This window comes from Pseudophryne corroboree, chromosome 3, assembly GCF_028390025.1.
Source record: "Pseudophryne corroboree isolate aPseCor3 chromosome 3, aPseCor3.hap2, whole genome shotgun sequence".
In the NCBI taxonomy this organism is placed as follows: Eukaryota; Metazoa; Chordata; class Amphibia; order Anura; family Myobatrachidae; genus Pseudophryne; species Pseudophryne corroboree.
Genome location: NC_086446.1, coordinates 264,951,725 through 264,973,223, shown reverse-complemented (window position 1 = coordinate 264,973,223; position 21,499 = coordinate 264,951,725). Strand labels below are relative to the sequence as shown.

The following is a 21,499-nucleotide window of genomic DNA, read 5'->3' as shown; positions in this document are numbered from 1 at the left end:
TAACTGAGAGAGAATGTTAAGGGCACTTAAAAAGTTCACATTATATGCCACACTAGGGGGAAGGGGAATTTAATTGAGGGCAGAAAATTAAAAAATGAAACGCAGTGTGAGGTTTTTTCCTGCAGCCACAGGATTTTGATATTAGAGAACAGAAACTATGGAAATCGCTGCATCTTTTTTCACACAAATCTGATTTTTCCTAAAATTGTTTTATATTTAGGAAAAATCACCGGGACTTTCTCTGGTTCCCTCCCTGAGGACTAATTAAACAATTGGAAGCTTACAATTATCTTAATTAGTCTGTAATAACTCACCTTTCATAGTGGTATTTTCTCCAGCATTGGTATCAGGACTTCTGCAGCAGTGTTGAATATAGTAATGTGTGTAAGTGTGTGTGTGCATGAGTGTGTATGTGACCCCTGTTGTGTGTGTGACACCCCCCTTCTCCCTTGTGTGATCTTCCCCTAAGGCAGCAGCCTACATTTTCCCTGCAGCCATCGAGCTACATTTTCCAAGCAGCCATCAAGCTACATTTTCCCAGCAGCCATTGAGCCTCTCAACAGCCCCCTTTCCAGTGCAAGGGAGGCTCGAGGGGAGACCACGTGGAGCTCCTAAGACCACTGAAGGGATAACTTTTTCCTTGCGTCATGGAGTGCAGCGCTGAAATCCCCACAATCTTTTTTTTTTTTTTGAATAATGCAGGTATTGGGAACTCACATACCTGCAGTAATCCAAAATTGGGCGAGATGGGCGCAAGTTTTTTTGGATCGCTAAACCTCACACCAAATTGAATTCCTCCTATGCCTTCTGGCAATTCACATTGTATGCCTCACTGTGCATGCCACAATTCACTTATGCCACACAGTGTGTTCCCCCATTCACATTATTACACAATGGGGTCAATCCAATTAGGTGCAAGTTGTGAGATACGAGTTGCTGTTTTCTCGGCAAATTTGCATTGCCAATTCTTTTTTGCAATCCAATTAAACCCTCGCACCAAACCAGTCAAGAGTAAACTTGCACTTTTCCATTTGCACCTCACTGAGGGTGAGAGATCGTAGGGAAAATCTTTATTTAAGGTTAAAATGTCAGGATACCGTGCAGAACATCTTGGTCACCCCCACCCATGACTAATTACACATTTGAAAGTTTTCAATTATCTTAATTGGTACCAATAATTACAGATTAATTTTGGAAGTAAAAAAAATTAAATGGCCTAAAATTAATGCAAAATCAACATTTTCATTAAATGATGCACCCAAAATTTAATGAAAGCATTTATTTAAGCCAAAAAATAATGGCCACAAATTACCCCACGGGCACCTTCTTTTCAATTTTTTTTCTTGCATTTTTGGTTTAATTTTCTGGCAGTTGTTTTACTTTTTCTAATTAAAAAAAACACACAAATCAGCAATTTGACACCTCTAAAAAGTTTCTAGTGTTTTCCTTTTTGCACACTAACAACATTCTATATGATTCTAACAAAATTGGCACTTCTCTGGATTCTAGGAAGGTCTCCCTACTATTTCATGTATTTCTCCCACATAGCATATTGTAGAACATTTGCACACTCCCAGAACCCCCGCCCACCACCGCTGCCACTGCCACCCCAAGGGTGAATTTGTGCATAGTCTGTGAGTTTCATAATACGACGTTGTACCTAATTGGACTGACCCCAATGTGTCTTTGTCTTCTATTTATATGCCATACTATCCCCCCCCCCCCCCCCCCCCTTCCCCTAGTGACTGCTACCTCTGGTTTGGAATGCTGATTTAAGAGCCTGCTTTACATAATGAGGTTTTCCCAGTTTATCACCAACAGGTTTATTTAATCCAAGGTATTTGGCAGCATTGAGCAGTAATGCATTGGTCTGTCATTTGGAATTATAATGAGGTAATGGTAACTGGTCAGTCAGATGCTGGGGATTAGATGGGGGTATGTGTATCTAATCTTCAGTAATTGCTTGACTACCATATGGCACAATTACTTTTTCACCTTCTGCTCATCCACGCCTGATCCTCTCATCAATCCATGAGCTGCTTCTCCCAGGGAAATTAACGATGAAACTTGTCACAATGCAACAACAACAACAACAACAACAACAAAATCAGTTCAAATAATTGCCCATTGCTGTTAAATGCAGCTGTTGTCTGGCCACTGAACCTACAATACAAGGGTACCTTTTATAAAAGAGCTGCTAATAACACTGACAGATGGGCTTGAAATGCCAGCGGTTGGGATTTCGGTGGTCAGCATACCGACCGCTGGCATCCTGATGGTCAGAATCACAGCAGGGGAAGGTAAGTATACTTACCTTCTCCCACTAGCTCCCTAACCCTCCCTTCTAGCAGCCTAAACCTTACCCTACCACCTTTGCAGCCTAACCGTAACCCTCCCCAGTGGTGCCAAAACTTAACCCCTCCTCCCTGCAGCTTAAACCTAAACCTAACCCCCCTGGGCGGCAGTCTAACCCTCCCATCGCAGCCTAAACCTAAACCGTTGCTTACCTCTCCAGCAGCCCAGTGGATGTTCGGTCGAGATCACGGTGGTCGGGATTCTGGCGCCGGGCTGGTGACCCTATTCGAGATGCCAGTGTCGGCATTCCAAGTAGTGTCAGTATTCCTGCGTCGGTATTCTGACTGCCCGGATCCAGATTTAAAAGCTGTGATCTATCACTGGCAGTAACTCTGTAATATATAGGATTTTTTGCACTGTATTTGTAAATAATGACAGACTTAAGATGCCCATACACTAGACGACCTGTAAATTATCATTTCTCGTTAACGATTTCCCTTGAACTCCCCCGGCAGCTCCCCGGCAGTCCTGGGCAAATGATATAGTACAATACACATAATACAGGTTGAGTATCCCTTATCCAAAATTCAAAATCCCACATTTTTGTGTCCCCTACTGAGATAATGACACATACATAAATATTATATAATATATCTATATATACACATAATATATAATATATATGTCATTATCTCAGTAGGGGACCCAAAAATGTGGGATTTTGGATAAGGGATACTCAACCTGTATATCTTACAGATATACAGTATCTTAAGATCTGGGAGTGGCTACATCCGGGAGCATGCTGTCGTTGACAATAGCTTCAGATCTTAAATGCAGCAGGGAAGATCAGAAGCTACGACCAACAACCAGTGGGACCACGCATCGTGATCGTAATTGTTCACAGACACTGAACCGTCTGCACTATTATGAACAATTTGTAGTTCCCATCCGTCGGAAATGGCCAAATCGCTCATAATATCATCTAATGTATGGGCACCTGAAGAAGCTCCTCTCGGAGCAAATCTCTCAGTATTCAAAGTGGCCTTTTTTACTTGGCCAAGACAGAACTTGGGATCCCGTCACGTAGAACAAAGAGTACCCAGCCTCCCATTTTAGAAATAGGTGAGCAATGGGTAAATAAAGGAATATGTTGAGGACTTTTTGAAAAGTGTCTGGATGTTTTGAACTTTTTTTTATATGTGGACTACAGGTACCAGCATGCCCTGGATGCAAAGGCATGCTGACACTGAAGCCATAAAATCTAGATATGACAGAGCTTGTGTAACCTGTATTTCACCAGGCCGTGCCTTCCCATATTTAGCACCCCCTTCCCCCCCACCCCCCATTCAGTTCCTGGGCCGATCATAACTCTTGCAAGCCCTGGCGATGCCCACAGTCATCGCCTCACCCCAGTGAGCAGAAGCCATCAGTAGCACTCGGGGCCGCCCAAAGCCTTGGGCGCCCTGATTACAGGTGAAAAGTGTGAGACCTACAGGCTAGCACATTAAGCTGTTTTTATTTCTATATTAATGTTGTAGTGTACCTGCAAGACTGCATGAGCATATACTGTATGTGCCATGACTCCTACACCACCACTAACATCAAAAAATCAACTAATAATGGGGGTAATTCCAAGTTTATCGCAGCAGGAATTTTGTTAGCAGTTGGGCAAAACCATGTGCACTGCAGGGGAGGCAGATATAACATGTGCAGAGAGAGTTAGGTTTGGGTGGGTTATTATGTTTCTGTGCAGGGTAAATACTGGCTGCTTTATTTTACACTGCAAATTAGATTGCAGATTGAACACACCCCACCCAAATATAACTCTCTCTGCACATGTTAAATCTGCCTACCTTGCAGTGCACATGGTTTTGCCCAACTGCTAACTAAATTCCTGCTGCAATCAACTTGGAATTACCCCCAATATCCATAAAGATTACAGATATAAGTGAGAGCGAGACTAAGAGAGGGCAACCCTCCCGCATTCTGCCCTCTTACTAGTGAAGTTGGCACTGGGCAATAGGGAGATAAATATAGAGAAGCTACGGGTCCGACGGAGGGGGTGGGGCAATGTCGCAATGTTACGCTATTGGTGTCATTTTAGCTCTGCACCTATGCAAATATAGTCCAATAGAGGTATTTCCCCATGTGGGGGGGGAGCCTAATGACACAATTAGCCCGGCCCCACCCTCCTTCGCCACCCACCTGCTTCTCCTCTCCGGACATCTTCTGGAGGGGTGTGGTATGTTAGATAGAATAGACTTAGGTCGATAGTGACTAGGTCGACCACTATTGGTCGACATGGTTTATAGGTCGACAGGAACCCTAGGTCGACATGTACTATGTCGACATGAAAAAAGTTTGACATGAGTTTGAAAAATTTTTTGGTGTAGTTTTCTTCGTAGAGTGACGGGGAACCCCAATTCATGCATCGTGTCCGCTCGCCATGCTTCGGGCAAGGTACCTTGCTCCGCTACCGCTGCGTCCGCACAGGTTACCGTTTCCAGCTGTAGTCCACGTGGATCGTAAAGTCTGAAAAAAAATTGAAAAACTTATGTTGACCTTTTTTGTCATGTCGACCTAATACATGTCGACCTAGAAACCATGTCGCCCTACTTACTGTCGACCAATAGTGGTCGACCTAATCTTGTCGACCTAGAGACCGGATCCCCTCACGGGTAGGAGATTAGTAATGTAGGTAAGCATGGACTACTGCTGTGTTTAGCACAAATACAGTACCTATAGATTGTGAGCTTGTCTGCAGGGCCCTCTTGCCTACTGTATCTATCTGTCTGTGTTATTCTATTCTTTTATTGTAATGCACTACGGAATATAAATATAAGTTCATGTTAATCAATAATGAAAATAAAAAGTTTTATAGCAATATGTAGAATTAAAATAGTTATAAATAATTATGCCCCAGACAGTAGGTACATTATGTGGGGGGATTTTATAGAAATATGACTGTGTTCAGTAAATGAATAAATTAACACTGTCATTCCTCACATGTGTTTCTTTTTACAGTTCATAATTTACGCATCAACAAAACACGTGTGAAAGTGGAGATAAGTATTTGTTGTGGTTATTCTCTCTTCCACAGAAGATGCTTAGGGGCACAATCATCATAAAAAAAATGTGAAATGAGAATTTTTAGTTTTCAATTCTCACCCTCACCCTCTCATTTTACAGTTTTTTCACTATTCACCATGCCTCTAACAAAAATATCACTTCCGAAAAAACTATTTTTGAGAAGCAGTTTTCCAGAAAAGTGATATTTCTCCCCATGCATCTAAGGACTTTTGGAGTTTGATAAATGTCACAATTTCAACATCCCCTGTAGAAATTGTGAAGAATAAAGGATAATGAATATACCTCCTAGTCTGAAACTGAAATGATGTTACCAGCAGTTCACATCTGGCCAGTAAGAGTTGTGGTTACTTCCTCAGAGCTGAAATAAAAGCTGCACCCTGTCACTGGGGATGTAAAACAGCAGATTTTCATATACGAAACCATCCATTTCTCATCAGTATCCCCTGGGACCAGGCTGGTGATACATTTTTGTATCTGGCACTAACTGATGCATGGAGAAAATTAAACTTTCCCAACCCAACTACTTGAAAAACAACCTGCACGCAAATAAGCCAAACTACGTCTGCTTCTTCTGTCTTCCTATACATCCTTATGTCAGCATGTAAATGTAGCTTCCTCTTCTGAATGGTTTATACTAATAGTACAAGTATATATAACATGTATTTGTAGCTTATTTGCAAAACGGTACATTCCTTGTTTTTATCCATTTGATGTTTGACACTCATTCTACCTAACCAGGCCCAAATACTGTATGTGAGAAGATAACAGAGGACTAGGCTAGGCAGGGATAAGCATAGAATATCTAGAGAGTGGTTTTCAAATGCTTGATTTCAGAGCAAGTATGGCCAGCCCATAAAGAGGGACATAATTAGTATCTAGCAAGCTATAGGGTTAATATACTAGCCTGTGCATCATTGAGTTCTAACCTGGTTTTGCTTTTTAAATGATTGCTTCTTTAAAACATTAGGCAGGCAAGGGGAGTGGCTTCCAAGCCCAAGATGGTGGACGCAGTTCTGGCGTGTAATTTCCTGGCTCTCACACAGCAGCTATAGACTTCCCAGGTGACGCATTTTGCTGGAGATGCCCACCAGCATTTGAGCCCCTCTGCTTTCCCCATGTGATACCTTCGGCATACATTTGCCTCAGTCTTAAAAAGATAAAACATGCACTCATAGTTGTCAAAATAGGTATAAAAAAGCTTTAGCAGCAAGGGAGTGAGGTGAAGGTTATCATTTGCTCCTTTACTATAGTGTGATCCAGGATACCTTAAATCTTCACTACACTACCACCTAGGAAAATATATTTCAGTATCTATATATATATCCCGACCACCGAACTGGTATTCCCACTCGGTTGGTGGGTCCACGCCACCAACGGAGTGGGAATATAATCTGTGGAGAGCGAACCGATGCCTGCAAGGGGACTTACTGCCGCTGTCGGTATACTGACAGCCGGCATCCCGTCTGCTGGTAATACATATGTATTCCATATATGTGTGTGTATATAATATATATATATATATATATATATATATATACACACACTGCTCAAAAAAATAAAGGGAACACTAAAATAACACATCCTACATTTGAATGAATGAAATATTCTTATTAAATACTTTGTTCTTTACATAGTTGAATGTGCTGACAACAAAATCACACCAAAAATATAAATGGAAATCAAATTTATTAACCCATGGAAGTCTGGATTTGGAGTCACTCTCAAAATTAAAGTGGAAAAACACACTACAGGCTGATCCAACTTTGATGTAATGTCCTTAAAACAAGTCAAAATGAGGCTCAGTAGTGTGTGTGGCCTCCACGTGCCTGTATGACCTCCCTACAACCCACACAAGTGGCTCAGGTAGTGCAGCTCATCCAGGATGGCACATCAATGCGAGCTGTGGCAAGAAGGTTTGCTGTGTCTGTCAGCGTAGTGTCCAGAGCATGGAGGCGCTACCAGGAGACAGGCCATTATATCAGGAGACGTGGAGGAGGCCGTAGGAGGGCAACAACCCAGCAGCAGGACCGCTACCTCCGCCTTTGTGCAAGGAGGAATAGGAGGAGCACTGCCAGAGCCCTACAAAATGACCTCCAGCAAGCCACAAATGTGCATGTGTCTACTCAAACGATCAGAAACAGACTCCATGAGGGTGGTATGAGGGCCCGACGTCCACAGGTGGGGGTTGTGCTTACAGCCCAACACCGTGCAGGACGTTTGGCATTTGCCAGAGAACACCAAGATTGGCAAATTCGCCACTGGCGCCCTGTGCTCTTCACAGATGAAAGCAGGTTCTCACTGAGCACATGTGACAGACGTGACAGAGTCTGGAGACGCCAAGGAGAATGTTCTGCTGCCAGCAACATCCTCCAGCATGACCGGTTTGGCAGTGGGTCAGTAATGGTGTGGGGTGGCATTTCTTTGGGGGGCCGCACAGCCCTCCATGTGCTCGCCAGAGGTAGCCTGACTGCCATTAGGTACCGAGATGAGATCCTCAGACCCCTTGTGAGACCATATGCTGGTGCGGTTGGCCCTGGGTTCCTCCTAATGCAAGACAATGCTAGACCTCATGTGGCTGGAGTGTGTCAGCACTTCCTGCAAGATGAAGGCATTGATGCTATGGACTGGCCCGCCCGTTCCCCAGACCTGAATCCAATTGAGCACATCTGGGACATCATGTCTCGCTCCATTCGTTGCACCACAGACTGTCCAGGAGTTGGCGGATGCTTTAGTCCAGGTCTGGGAGGAGTTCCCTCAGGAGACCATCCGCCACCTCATCAGGAGCATGCCCAGGCGTTGTAGGGAGGTCATACAGGCACGTGGAGGCCACACACACTACTGAGCCTCATTTTGACTTGTTTTAAGGACATTACATCAAAGTTGGATCAGCCTGTAGTGTGTTTTTCCACTTTAATTTTGAGTGTGACTCCAAATCCAGACCTCCATGGGTTAATAAATTTGATTTCCATTGATAATTTTTGTGTGATTTTGTTGTCAGCACATTAAACTATGTAAAGAACAAAGTATTTAATAAGAATATTTCATTAATTCAGATCTAGGATGTGTTATTTTAGTGTTCCCTTTATTTTTTTGAGCAGTGTATATATGTATATATATATATATATATATATATATATATAATCCAGCAGGACTGAACCACCGGGTGCTGTTGTTCATTGAAGTTTAAGCCACCGATTGCTGTACTCAGCCAAGTATTACCCTGAAAGATACCTTCTCACCAGAACAGACATCCAGAAACAATGCCAGAGGCCTTTTATTAATAGAACATCTGATATTTATTCATGACATTCAATACAAGTAGAAGTTTGATCTTACATCATAAAATAGGTGTTTACATGGAACCATCGCTACACTGGAACAGATGTAATTGAGTTACCACCAACCACCCTAGGGTGTGAGCTCAGTGGTGGGGGCTCCTGTGTAGGCAAAATTGGTCCAATCATCCAGTACCCTATGCGTTTCGTCCTTTGCACAGGACTTCTTCAGTGGTCAAAAAATGAGAAGAGGGGGTGGGTAATAATATACTCCACCAGCCATCAGAAGCATCCTTAGGCAAATCAATGGGACCTAGAATACTAATTACACCTATTGTAGGATAATCCCTAGTAGGAACCACTGGTCAGACACGTTCCTTAGAGGATCGGTGGATATACAGGATCTTTTTATATATATATATATATATATATATATATATATATATATAAAAATATATATATGGGTGGTCTTCAGTTTGGCATACTAGCGCCGGAACCCCAACCGCCGGCATACTGACAGCTTTTCTCCCTCTTGGGGGTCCACGACCCCCCTGGAGGGAGAATAGTGTGGCACGCGTAGCGCGCCACCGTGCCTGCAAGGGGCTCATTTGCGCTCGCCCAGCTGTCGGTATGCAGTGGAAGGGGAGATGCAGTGGTACGGGACCATGCTTAGTTGTTCGGCCAGCCTCCAGAGGGGGTGTGGCCAGCCAACACAGAGGCTTGGCTTGTCATTAGAGAGAGCATGGTCTGGGCCATTTGATAAATATATTATATGCATGTTAATGTACCAGATTACTAACAGCAATACACTGTAAAAAATGCACCATAGTTCTGTGCAGTCTGGAACCTGTTCCCCAGAGAAAGAGGTAGTCCCTCTGACAATGGGGCCCACCAGAGATTTCCCCTGTACCCCTGTGGGCCAGTCCAGCCCTGTAGTCAAATGAACATGTGAGAATAGTGTAAATCAGTGGTTCCCAAACATTTTAGAATTATGGAGCCCTAGAGTATCAGAATTTTTTCACGCCACTCCTAGGCCAAAAGCTTCATATTGAGAAATTTAAAAAGAAGTATTAAATGAAGTAAATTGTGTTTATATGCCCTTGGGCTCAATTGTGTGTGAGGGACAAGATCCACTTCTGTTTGTCCACATATTTTATGGTTTGAAGCTACAAAAACTGGTTTTGCTTATTACATTGACCATAAATAAACTTGAATTGGTCCTGGACCACCAACCCAGGGCTCCCTTGAAAATGTACCAAGGCACCCCAGGGTGCCACGGCACACAGTTTGAGAACCACTGCTGTAAAATAAATCAAAGAAGCATTACAGGAGATACTGTATCACGGATATCTCATGGGTGCACTAAGGACACGATTAGCATGCTCAATGTATTATTGTACTCATCAGTCTCTGAAAATGGAACGTTTTTAGAGCTTGACTGTGGGAACAAATGCTATCTTATAAGGCATTATCCCGCTGAGCCCCCGTTTCCTATAGGAAGAAACCTGACTGCAAAGAAGAATCCATTCAGAGGGGGGGGAAAAACAAAAAACTTTTTGTGTGACACTTTCAGAATGATGGAGCATGTGCAGATAATCACAAAGACTCTTTTTATTTTTTATCATATAGGTGGCTGTAAGCAGCAGGTATAGGGTGTCCGCTGCTCGGCACACAGTGGGATCTATTCTGGGTAAATACAGTATGGGGCTCCCCTGGACAAAATGGCCCTTGTTCAAGGTACACCCTACACCAATTAATTAAATGCCCTAAGATGTAAAATAAAGATTAGAATTCACAGTGAGTAAAAAAGAATGACAATACCTTCTTTAGACAAATTATTTAAAGGACAAAAACAAAAGGAACTTCAAGTGGGGCAGATGTAACGTGCAGAGTGATTTAGATTTGGATGGGGTGCAGGGCTGGTGCTAGGGTGTTCAGCGCCCCCCCCCCCCCCCCTGCAAACAACTATAAATATGTGCCCTCCCATACTTTACAAAGGGACAGCATTCGCCTTTTGCGAGCACCGAAAAAGGGGTGTGGTGTCACAATGAAAAGATGTGACACACAATAGTATGCCCAATTCAAATTATGCAACACAGTAGCACAATCTTATTCACATTACACCGCACGTAGTAATGCCACTTATACATAATGCTCCCAGTAGTGGCACCATTTATACACATAATGCACCCAGTAGTGGCGCGGCTTATACATAATCCTCCCTGTAGTGGCGCCGCTTATACACAAAATGCCTCTAGTAGTAGCAGCGCTTATACACATAATGCACCAAGTAGCAGAGCCGCTTATACATAATGCCCCCAGTAGTAGTGCCGCTTATACATAATGCTCCCAGTAGTGGCACAGCTTACACATATAATACCCCTAGTAGCGATGCCTCCTTTACACATAACACCCCCTGTAGCAGTGACGCTTACAAACATAACACCCCCTGTAGCAGTGACGCTTACACACATAACGCCCCCTGTAGTAGTGATGTTTATACACATGATGCCCCCTGTAGCAGTGACAGGTGCAGCAGCTGGCAGCAGCAGCTCAGCACAGGGATGCAGAGCGGGGAGTGTGCCTTTCTAGCCTGGCGCCTACTTTCTCTGCATCCTTTTGCTGAGCGGGTAGCGCCGGCCCTGGTGCGGTGTGTTCAAACTGAAAGGTAAATTGCAGTGTGAAAATAAAGCTGTCTAACATTTGTGGGCTACATGCTAAAACAGCCGGGATTTACACTGCACAGAAAAATATATATGTATTTGCTCCCTACGGCTTGCATGGCAATATGGTTTGTTCCAGACACAAAGTTATTTGCCTTTTTTGCTTTACTTACAAACATCAGGCCCATAGTACGGCTTACACATGCGCAGTCTAAGATAGTATGATTAGGTATTTACGCATGTGCAAGCAGATAAGACCACACGTGCAATTGGAAATTGTCTAGATTGTTTTGTACGCATGTATGACCTTAGCATGGCCTTAGCTGCACATGTATGTGCAAGGAATGTCAAAATGGGAAGAGTTCTTCTTCACATCAGTATTACGCTGATCCAGGATGCCAAAACATACTCGCTAGAGAAGAAGGTTTACACCTCTCCGGTAGGTGTTATTTTACTAAATAAAGCTCAAACAGGGGTGCCCATACTTTATGTACTACTTCACTCAATAGAGCCCTTTATCCTAAACTGTTCATTATATGTATGCAGAGTGGGCAACAAAAACTTTAGGGCCCGGTACATTGATAACTCCCCAGGTGAGTGTGTGTGTCTGGAGCAGCCTGAAGGGGACTGTGAGCACCGCCCTCGAGGAGAGTATGGTGAGGGGTCATGCTGTGTGACCAACTACTGCTCACCGTGAAGGAGTATTAGACCCCTGCATCAGAGCCAGGAACAGCGCAGCGAGTTAGGATCCACAAGAAGACGTCATTGGAGAAAGCCGGATAGAGCCCCTGTTTGCCGCTGAGCAGTCCCGGAAACTGTCCGCCCGTGAAGGCAGCAACGCGGGGAAGTCAATCAAATCAAGGGACCCTGACAGAGCTCAGGGGCACATAGGCATTGTGGAGGACACCCCGGCACGGCAAAAGGACCCCAGCAGGACCGTACATCTCAGGACCCGGCTTCAAATGACCAAGCTCAGGGCCCTCTCTGACCACCTAAAGCCAGGTCCTTATTAAGTCATTATTAAGCGCTGCAGCCCCGTTTTTATGCACCTGATCCTCGGGGGCCCTCTGAACCATGGGGCCTGGTACAGGTGTCCCCTTTGACCCCCCCCCAATTGCTGGGCCTGTATGTATGCGGTTCCATTTTTCTGGTGCTGTCCCATTGTCCCACCCGTGGACCGCAGAGTCCAGCAGTGGGTGTATGTTGGGCTGTCACTGCTGCTTTGCATTGGAATGAGCACGGCATCTTACTCAGCTGCTGCTATGGAATCCTGCTGATCTGGGTCAGAGCTAACATCAGACCCCCTCCCTTCAAACGCTTGGTCCCGTCTGCGTTTTTCCGGACACTCCTGGAAAAGAGTCAGTTGCCACCCACAAATGGCCTTTTCCTGTCAATCTCTATGTGAACGCCCATGCGTTCGTAATTTTTCGCACCACCCCATTGCTAAGCACCGATGCGTGTTGCTGGTGTGCAGTGTGCCTGCGCTCTGACGCATGCGCAGTTCAGATCTGATCGCCCGCTGTGCGAAAATGCCCAGCAGCGATCAGATCTGAATTACCCCCGTTGAGAGGTATGTGTGTGCCACATGGATCAAATATCCTGGTGCTAAGGTGATATCATAGACTCGTCCACATTTGAAAAGTATACATATACAAGTGTATACTATACTGTACATCAGTCGTTTTATAAATAGGAGAATTTCTAGAAGGGACGTACTTTGAAATTTGAGTGATGATGACTGAAAGGTAACATAAAATAGAACTTTTGTTTTTTTACACTAAAAGGTAAGAGAATCATATGGTAGTGCGTCCCAGTAGCTAAGTTTGGGTGATAAATTAGTGCAGGGCTCTAATTGTTTGCTGACTGTATCAAATGAAAGGGTGAAATGCCCAGCAGTTAATTCCAGTAGGAGAGGATAAAGGAAAAACATACAGTACGTGAAACGATTATCTATTGTGGCGGAGTTTGATGTGCAAGTTGAAACACGTCTGTGAACTGTTGGAGAAAGAACACCCTGCCATTTGTGTTTTTTATTATAACTGATTGTGAATTCTCTATGTTCCGGTATGAAGATAAATGTTATTTTGGAAGGATGGGGCATTATTTAGTTTAACCCTCTATCTGGCAAATCAGGGCTAACAAAAATTTTTGTTTCATGTTCAGTACTAAGGGGCATATTTATCAAGATTATCTTTACTAAAATAATGTGATAAAGAGTGTTTTCACACCCTTTTCACATTACTTTAGTATCACCTAAATGTATGAAAGGGCTTTTGAAACAGTTTCCAAACCCTTTAACCTCTTAACTGACGATTCCCCCCCCCCCCCCCCCCCAAAAAAAAGGCTCAGAAATTGTCGGAGGGGGGGGGGGGGGTTATGAGTGAATTAGGTGAAGAACATGAATTTAAACCCATGCAAAATGATTTTAGTTAAAAAAAGAAAAAAAATATATATATTGATTTTTTTCAAACATCGGAACATCGATCAGAAACATCGTGACCATCTGAACATCGGAAACATTGCAACCATTGCAGCTTTCATTTAGAAAGCTGGGACAGCCTCCAGGTATACAGCGGAGGTCTAGGGGTGCCTTGGGGAGGTTAACTTACACTTCCCCAGCGGCTACTATTGTCTGTAGCCACTGGAGGAAGGGGACCTGCCGTGCTGACCGATCAGCAGTGATCGGCCCCTATGCAGAGAAAGCTGTGCGGGGACCCGACTCCAGTGATCAGCTATGTGTGTCCGAAGGATAACTGTGTAAAAAATGTTTTTATATATATATATATATATATATAGAGAGAGAGAGAGAGGAGAGTATGGGCAGCACTCTGAATACTTCATTATAATCCTTTTATTAGTGATAGTTCATCCAACAATTGTTTCGGGCAGCAGCCCGTCGTCAGGAATGTAGTGTACACATAATGACAAATACAAACAATATATACCCACAGACCCTTCCCCCTGGACAGCGTACGTGACCAGCCTCACCTGTGGGGACGCCTTCGGTTCAATCAGCCACGCTGACCATCTGCTCTCAGCGGCCGCTCAATACAGCGGGTGACGCCATCCAGCGGACCACGCTGTATCGAGCGCCCGTTGGGAGCAGATGGCCGCGGTCAGCATCTGACTGAACCGAAGGCGTCCCCACAGGTGAGGCTGGTCACGTACGCTGTTCAGGGGGAAGGGTCTGTGGGTATATATTGTTTGTATTTGTCATTATATGTACATCCCTGATGATGGGCTGCTGCCCGAAACAATTGTTGGATGAACTATCACTAATAGAAGGATTTATAACAAAGTCTTCAGAGTGCTGCCCATACTCTCCTCTATTTATGGACACATGCCTGTCAGGGAGGGCACTGAAGCTGCTGCCACGTGAGTCATAGGAGTGCCGGGTGTATCAAAAGTATATATATATATATATATATATATATATGCACACACACACATATACATATACAGACACTCACTATTGCAAAAGAAAAGAAAAAAAGACCAGCACTCACGTTTTGATGATTAAAAGAAAAAAGGGGTTTATTCCTTAAAGAAGATACATCTGGACATGATCCTAGTACTAGGATCATGTCCAGATGTTTCTTCTGTAAGGAATAAACCCCTTTTTTCTTTTCATCATCAAAACGTGAGTGCTGGTCTTTTTTTCTTTTCTTTTGCAAAAGTGAGTGTCTGTATCAATTTCCAGGACCCTGCACCACCATGTAAATTTTATTTGATTTTTACTGAGTGCTGTCATTTTGCTATGTTTTGTATATATATATATATATATATATATATATATATATATATAATTATTTATTTTTTTACTTTTTTTTAATATACTCACAGCCCCTGGTGATTGGTGCTCTGGTAGCCAGAGGAGTGCACCGGAGCACCGATCACCAGGTAAGTATGCGGGGGAAGGAGAGGTAATGGTGTTGGGGGGGAGTGGTAGTAGCGATGGATGGGTGTTTGGCAACGATGGGAGCGACGATGTCGGCGGCGGGGTATGCGCAGCCATTACTCAGGGCATTTTTCACAAAAATACCCGACTTGGCCTGCAGAGTGGCGTCGCAGGTCGAGAGCTTTCTCGCAAGCTCTGTCACTGTATGAGATAATTCATACATCCATGCAATGTAATCAATTATTGCACTGCGGATTGGCCCGAGTTTATCACATAACACCCACATCCACCTGTGGATTTTTTAAAATGTAGTAGTAAGCAATGAGTGCACCTGCTGGGTGAGCTTGAAAACGTGACCTGTTTGGGGTCCTGAGAACCACTGGCAGAACAACTTCTTAACACTACATTCAAAAGCTCTTCCATATTTCCACTACAATATAACATTGTTGGAAGGAGTATTTAGTGACACCATTAGACTGTAAGCTCATTTGTCCACAGCAAAGTGTTTCTGATTTCTAAATCCATGTCTCTTATGTGTATTCCATTTTACAAAACTATTTAGTCCTTGCTTATTCTTGTTTTCAGTGTAATTGTTGGTGAGATGGAAACCTGTAGAAAACAATACAATAACTACAAATGTGATTTTGTCATGAGAGGGTCCCTTTAACTGACGCGGTTCTCTTTCAAGACCATGCAGCAGTGAAATGGTTTATAGATCAGGTCGACAGGCAGCAACTCCTCACAGAACATGACTATCTCCTCTCTGCAGCCCTCATAGTTGCATGGCCAAATGTGGATGTGTGGAGCAGCAGTGTGTGCTGGCCTGGCAGAAGCCCAGCTTTCGGCTGCCATGCTCTTCAAACACTGGAGTTCGAATGTTATGGGCTGAGCTGGCAAGGAAACACTCATTGTTGAGCTCACTCTTTCCACTGGCCCTAGTGCTGTCAGCTTGTTTAACCCTAAAGTGCCCTGTGTCCAATGCACTCTAATTTCAATGTGACATTTGAATCTGGAAATGATAATTATTATTATTATTATTATCATCATCATCATTATCACCATAGCTAATCTCAGTTTATAAGGGTAGATCTACTTGTACATTCTATATACAGTAAATAGAGATACATTCATAAAAATGCACACGAGGAAAAAACCTGCAAAATAAGGACTCCTGGGAATGATTGGTCAATGCTGTATAAATATCTTGCAAATGGTAGAATGCATTTGTTGTACGCAAGGTCGGACCCGCTGTAGATACGCACCATTTTCTTTCAAGTTTTGGAAACATTGCGCTTTAATCCGGCAAATACTGATCCCTTTTCTGTACTACCTTATTAACACAGAGGTGTAAAATAAGAATTTTCCTGTGAAACATGTTCTCTTAGGTATGACATTATGCTGGCCGACATACTAGTGAATACATTCGCTTGAGAAAGCATTATTACATTTATTTATTATATTTTAGTACTTTTTTACAAAACAGTAGTTATCAGCCCATCATAATGATGGAACAACATAAAGTAATGTTGCTGCGGCCACCTCCCGATGTGTCCGCAATCTAATTGCGGGTGCATCGGAACTAAGGTTGACCCCTGGCAGCGGAGCATTCAGTGGCCATTTTTTTATTGGAGCGGCTGCATGTGACGTCACACAGCCGCCCCTGTTTTCCCGACGCCACCCCTGCAACACTATAACTCCGCCGCCGCAAAACCCGCCGCTGTCAATCACATTGCGGTCGCATCCATCTGATTCTACAACTGTTTTTACGATAACTATTAAGGAACTGCTTACAGTGTGAAACTACAAGTCCATGCATGCATTGTCTGCAAAGGAAAGCAGGTGTTTGTTATCTCTTCTCCAAATAACCCAGCAAGGCGCCAACACTGCTGTTAAATGGACTCAACACCCCCATTGGCAGAACAGCATGTAGTAGGTCATACCTGTTCAATGGTGTCAAAGTCAGAAAAATATCTCTATGCACACTGCCATATTTGCACCTCATTCAGGTCCGCGCTGCTCATGCGTGCGCTCTCCCGTGAGTGCGCATACCCGCTGTTGCGTGCACCCGCTGGTGCTCGGTATGCGTATTTACGGTAAAGTTTGTGTAGTCGTAGCGTGCGACTCAATCGTTACATATTTTCACTAATAAGGTATTTTATAGATCATGGTCCCTTTGATAGATTCTGAAAGTTTGGTTAACATAGCATGTTCCTGAACGGAGAGATTCCTCTTTGTATTGTACGAAGGGTCTAACAGGGGTCATACAGTAGTGTTTGGTACCCATCGGAAGAGTATTTAAATAGCAATATTCCGGTGTTGGTTTGGAGCGGATTAATCGCTCGTGCGAATAGTTATGGACATAAGAAGTTTATGTCCATTTACTATTATTTGTTCTTACTTAGTCATGCGGCGGGAAACCCAGTATCCCACCCACCTGAACAGTTGGAAACAGTCACAGCCCACCTGTATGAATCAACCTATGACCTTTTGTTATAATGCGAAGCCGAATTCCTGTGTCCAATGGACAATGAGATTGTAGGGACCATTGAATTGTATTGTGTGTGGGGCATAAATAGGCAGGCCGACCATATCCAGATTCACTCTCATCAACGGTTCTCATTGCTGATAATCGGGAGCTGGATATCGAGGCGCATGCGATCGTTCCCCTTGTGCGTAAGTTTTCTCCGTAATCATATTGTCTTACTGTGAGCCATCTCTCTCTCTCTCTACTCTTTCTCTCGTATTTTCCTTTAATTGTATTGTATTGTATTTCCAGTGTAGTTATCTGGTTAGTTGGTTTATGTTATATTGTAGTGTATCATTTGTACTGTGATTCCTTTTGCAAGTATAATAGTTAAAATACATATAATAGGTTTTGGACCCTAAGCCCAGGTATCTGTGTATTCTTTATAGTGTTAAGTATTCTCTGAGCATCGGTGACGCTCAAGCAGCTTTGTAGTTAATCAGGTTACACCAGGTTGCACTTACACTCTGTCTCTACACTAAGGTATACTGTGTATCTCATTGTTAAAGGTATAGATATAAAGGCTACTCTATAGCGAATCATTACGTTAGTCGGCAGCCAATAGCGTGCCTGCCTGTGATCACTGGGCCGTAAGCGAACGTGACGCTTGAGCGTCTCGACTACGGTTGAGCGATCGCTACACAACTTGCGTACCCTTACGGTACTTCTTACGTAGATAGCGTACAGTGTTCTTAGACCTCTTAAAGTGTTTTATATACGATAAATATTTAGCTTTATCAATTGGCGGCTCGCCCGTCCTTCACATATCTGCACTAGGTAGATCAGCAGACATTATCCCTCAGCAAAGGGCGGGAGGTTGTATCCCTCGTAGTGCTGACAGGATAAGCGTCTGCTTCGCTTAAGTAAAGAGTGCTGAAGGAATCCGGGAACTGGAGGTAAGAACAAAACGCTAGTGCCTTTTAAAACTGTTTATCTTTCTGTCTTGCGTACACACGCACGCACACATATATATATCTGCATTTCTTTTTCTTTTTCATTTTCGTATATCACTCTCCTGTCTGCCAGTTTTATAGTTGATAAAAGTGCTAAAAGAGAGTTGCCGTTATTTCATAGTTTAAGAATAGATAACATAGTTAAAGGATAGACAAACACACAGTTTTGCCTGGGAGATAAGGCGAAGTCAGTGTGTTGTGTGGTAGATGATCAAGGATCATCTACATTGATAAAAGTATAAATTGTGTTACGGTGGATCTTTGCTTTGCGTATACGTGTCTATAACAAAGACTTGCGTACGCAATCCAAAGGCCGACGCACGCAGCGTATATTATGCAACGGAGCGTCCGGTTACGCCCACGTAGCTCAAGTCACGATAAGTTGATTTTTAATGCAAAGCGATAAATAACGCAAAGCGATAAATAACGCGAGGCGAGAAATAACGCAAGTCTATTTTTGGGTGTCCGAAATTTAATTAACAGATCCTGCTCCTAATTGGTAACACACCTGATCTAAAGAAAAATTTCTGCGCAGAAATAGAAATAGAAACAAAAGTGTACATGTGATGAGTGAGTGTTTTTACAATTTTTAAAGGTTGAACCACAAGAAAAGTCGAGTACTCGTGAGGTACATGCGTGTAAGTGACGTGCACGGTGGCTAGGGAGGCATCCCTGGTTAAATATACAATTTTGAGCATTAGAGTATAGCAGACCAGGAGGTCATACTGTAACAAGACCAGGAGGTCATAGCAGACCAGGAGGTCCAGGTACAGCCGACAAGGAAGTCCGCTATACAGTTCACAGGCACAACACCGAAAAGGGTTGGTGCAACACCCATATAGGCCATATAAGCTCTGGCTGAAGGAATTCGCAGCCGTAATTTTCGATTCCATTGGTCTTTCCGTACATAAGCTTAGTTGTTTGTGTACTGAACGATTGGACCGCACGTAATTGTGTACACTAGTTAGTAATCTGACCTAATACCATTAGAGTAAAGGGGTCACAAACGCTATTTGTACACTCTAACGTGATTTGTGTAATTTTTTATTTTAAGGGAAGTTTGCTGCTCACTCAGGAACTATCCAGCAACCAATAGTTACTGGAAAGAGTAAGTGTTCTTCGGATAACCCTCGCAGGTTCCAGTAAATAGAGGTTCAGGTCGCAGGGGCCCTAGGTCGAGTACGCCAGCACCATATCGGTGTGATCAGGTCGTATTGGTCGGCGTGGGCGAGTGAGTGGGCTACTCGGTAAACCGCCACCGTCAGCCTATTGTGGACATTTGGTTTTGCGTAAGGGTTGGCTAAATAAAGCAACACTTTCGAACTATGGGGGCCACTTGTTCAGGTAGGGGGCGATCAACCTCGGTTCGGGTTGATTCAGTGGTCCGACCAATTGGGTCGGCCAGGTATATAATGTGTGAGAAATACGGAAGTCACACAGAAACTTTATGTGATGAATGGGAGAGAATGACTGTACATGACGGGGAGAAATTCCCAAGAGTAGGGAGCTTCAGCTCAGAAGTGTTACAAAATTTAAGGAGGAGGATATGTCTCATAAAATCAACAAAGAGACGAATCCAGCATTATGATTATTTACAGTTGTGGCAACAGGAAGGTGAGATACAGAGAGGTTTGGCTCAGGCGGCGGGATCTGGCTCTAACAGAAAACTGATTGCCACGGCCCCACCGCCACCATATATATCAGGAGAGAAGTTGATTGCTGAGAAAGACGCACTAAGGTGTAACACAAAATCACTTAGTAACTGTGTAAATGTTACTGATAATGTTAACCCATTAACCCATGCAAGTATTAACCCGTGCAAGTTGTACCCTGTTTTGAACTTTCCTCAGGAGTGTGATCAAGAGGACGAATCGGCAACGATTTCAGCGCTCTCTCTAGCAGCCACCATAGCAGAGACCACAGTAGGCACAGCTCCACCCACGAGATTAGTAAAGGCCCCTAGCGGAGGGATAGGTGAGGTCGTATCAACTGGTAAGTACGGCACCATGCATTATGCTGAAACTATTTCACCACAGCCTGTAGAATCTACACAGAATGAGGTTGTTAGAATTACACCTGTTAGAGTAATAGCAGTGCCAAATGGGAAAACAGACACATCAGGAGCCACTCCCATTAGGAACATTGCCATGTACACCCCATTTTCCCGAATGGAATTAAGGACCATAGTGTCTGAATTTCCTGACCCTAGAAAAGATTTAGTTGCCAGTCAAAAATACATCAGAGACTTAGGTAACACTGTAGAGCCCAACAATAAAGACTGGCAGATATTGCTGAGAGCATGTTTACCCTCAAATGTCGACGCAACTCAATTTTTAGCTGATTGCGGACTAGATCATGATGTACCTCTTACAGATGTGTACAACCAAGATAATGTGAAAAGAATAAACTTGCAGCTAAAAGAGTATTTCCCAGCAGTAGCTAAATGGAATAAGATATTCTCCATTAAACAGAAGGAGTCAGAGACAGCTGCAGAGTATTTTCACAGAGCATTATTAGAAATGGCAAAATACACAGGCATAGAGGACATTAAAACAGACACAAACCATCGGGAAGTAGCAGTATCGGTACTGATGGATGGTTTAAAAGAGTCATTGAAGACTAGGGTACAGACCACACAACCATGTTGGCGAGGTCTGTCTGTGGCTACTTTGAGAGAGGCTGCTATTGATCACGATAGAAACATCACCAGACACAGGGAACAACAAGGTGATAAATTAATGTCAGTAAGTATACAGGCTCTGACCACAAGGCAGCCTTTGTTTGTATCACCAAATCCTGTG

At 43.5% G+C, this 21,499-nt stretch overlaps 1 long non-coding RNA gene across 1 annotated transcript in view; it reads right to left on the bottom strand.

Moving 5' to 3' along the window:
* Positions 1 to 4,193: 4,193 nt before the first annotated feature.
* The window catches only part of LOC135057682 (uncharacterized), a 52,141-nt gene continuing 34,835 nt past the window's right edge, over positions 4,194 to 21,499 (bottom strand). Inside the window, exon 3 of the long non-coding RNA XR_010244297.1 lies at positions 4,194 to 4,827. This is a non-coding gene — a long non-coding RNA (uncharacterized LOC135057682). The remainder of the gene's footprint in view (positions 4,828 to 21,499) is intronic.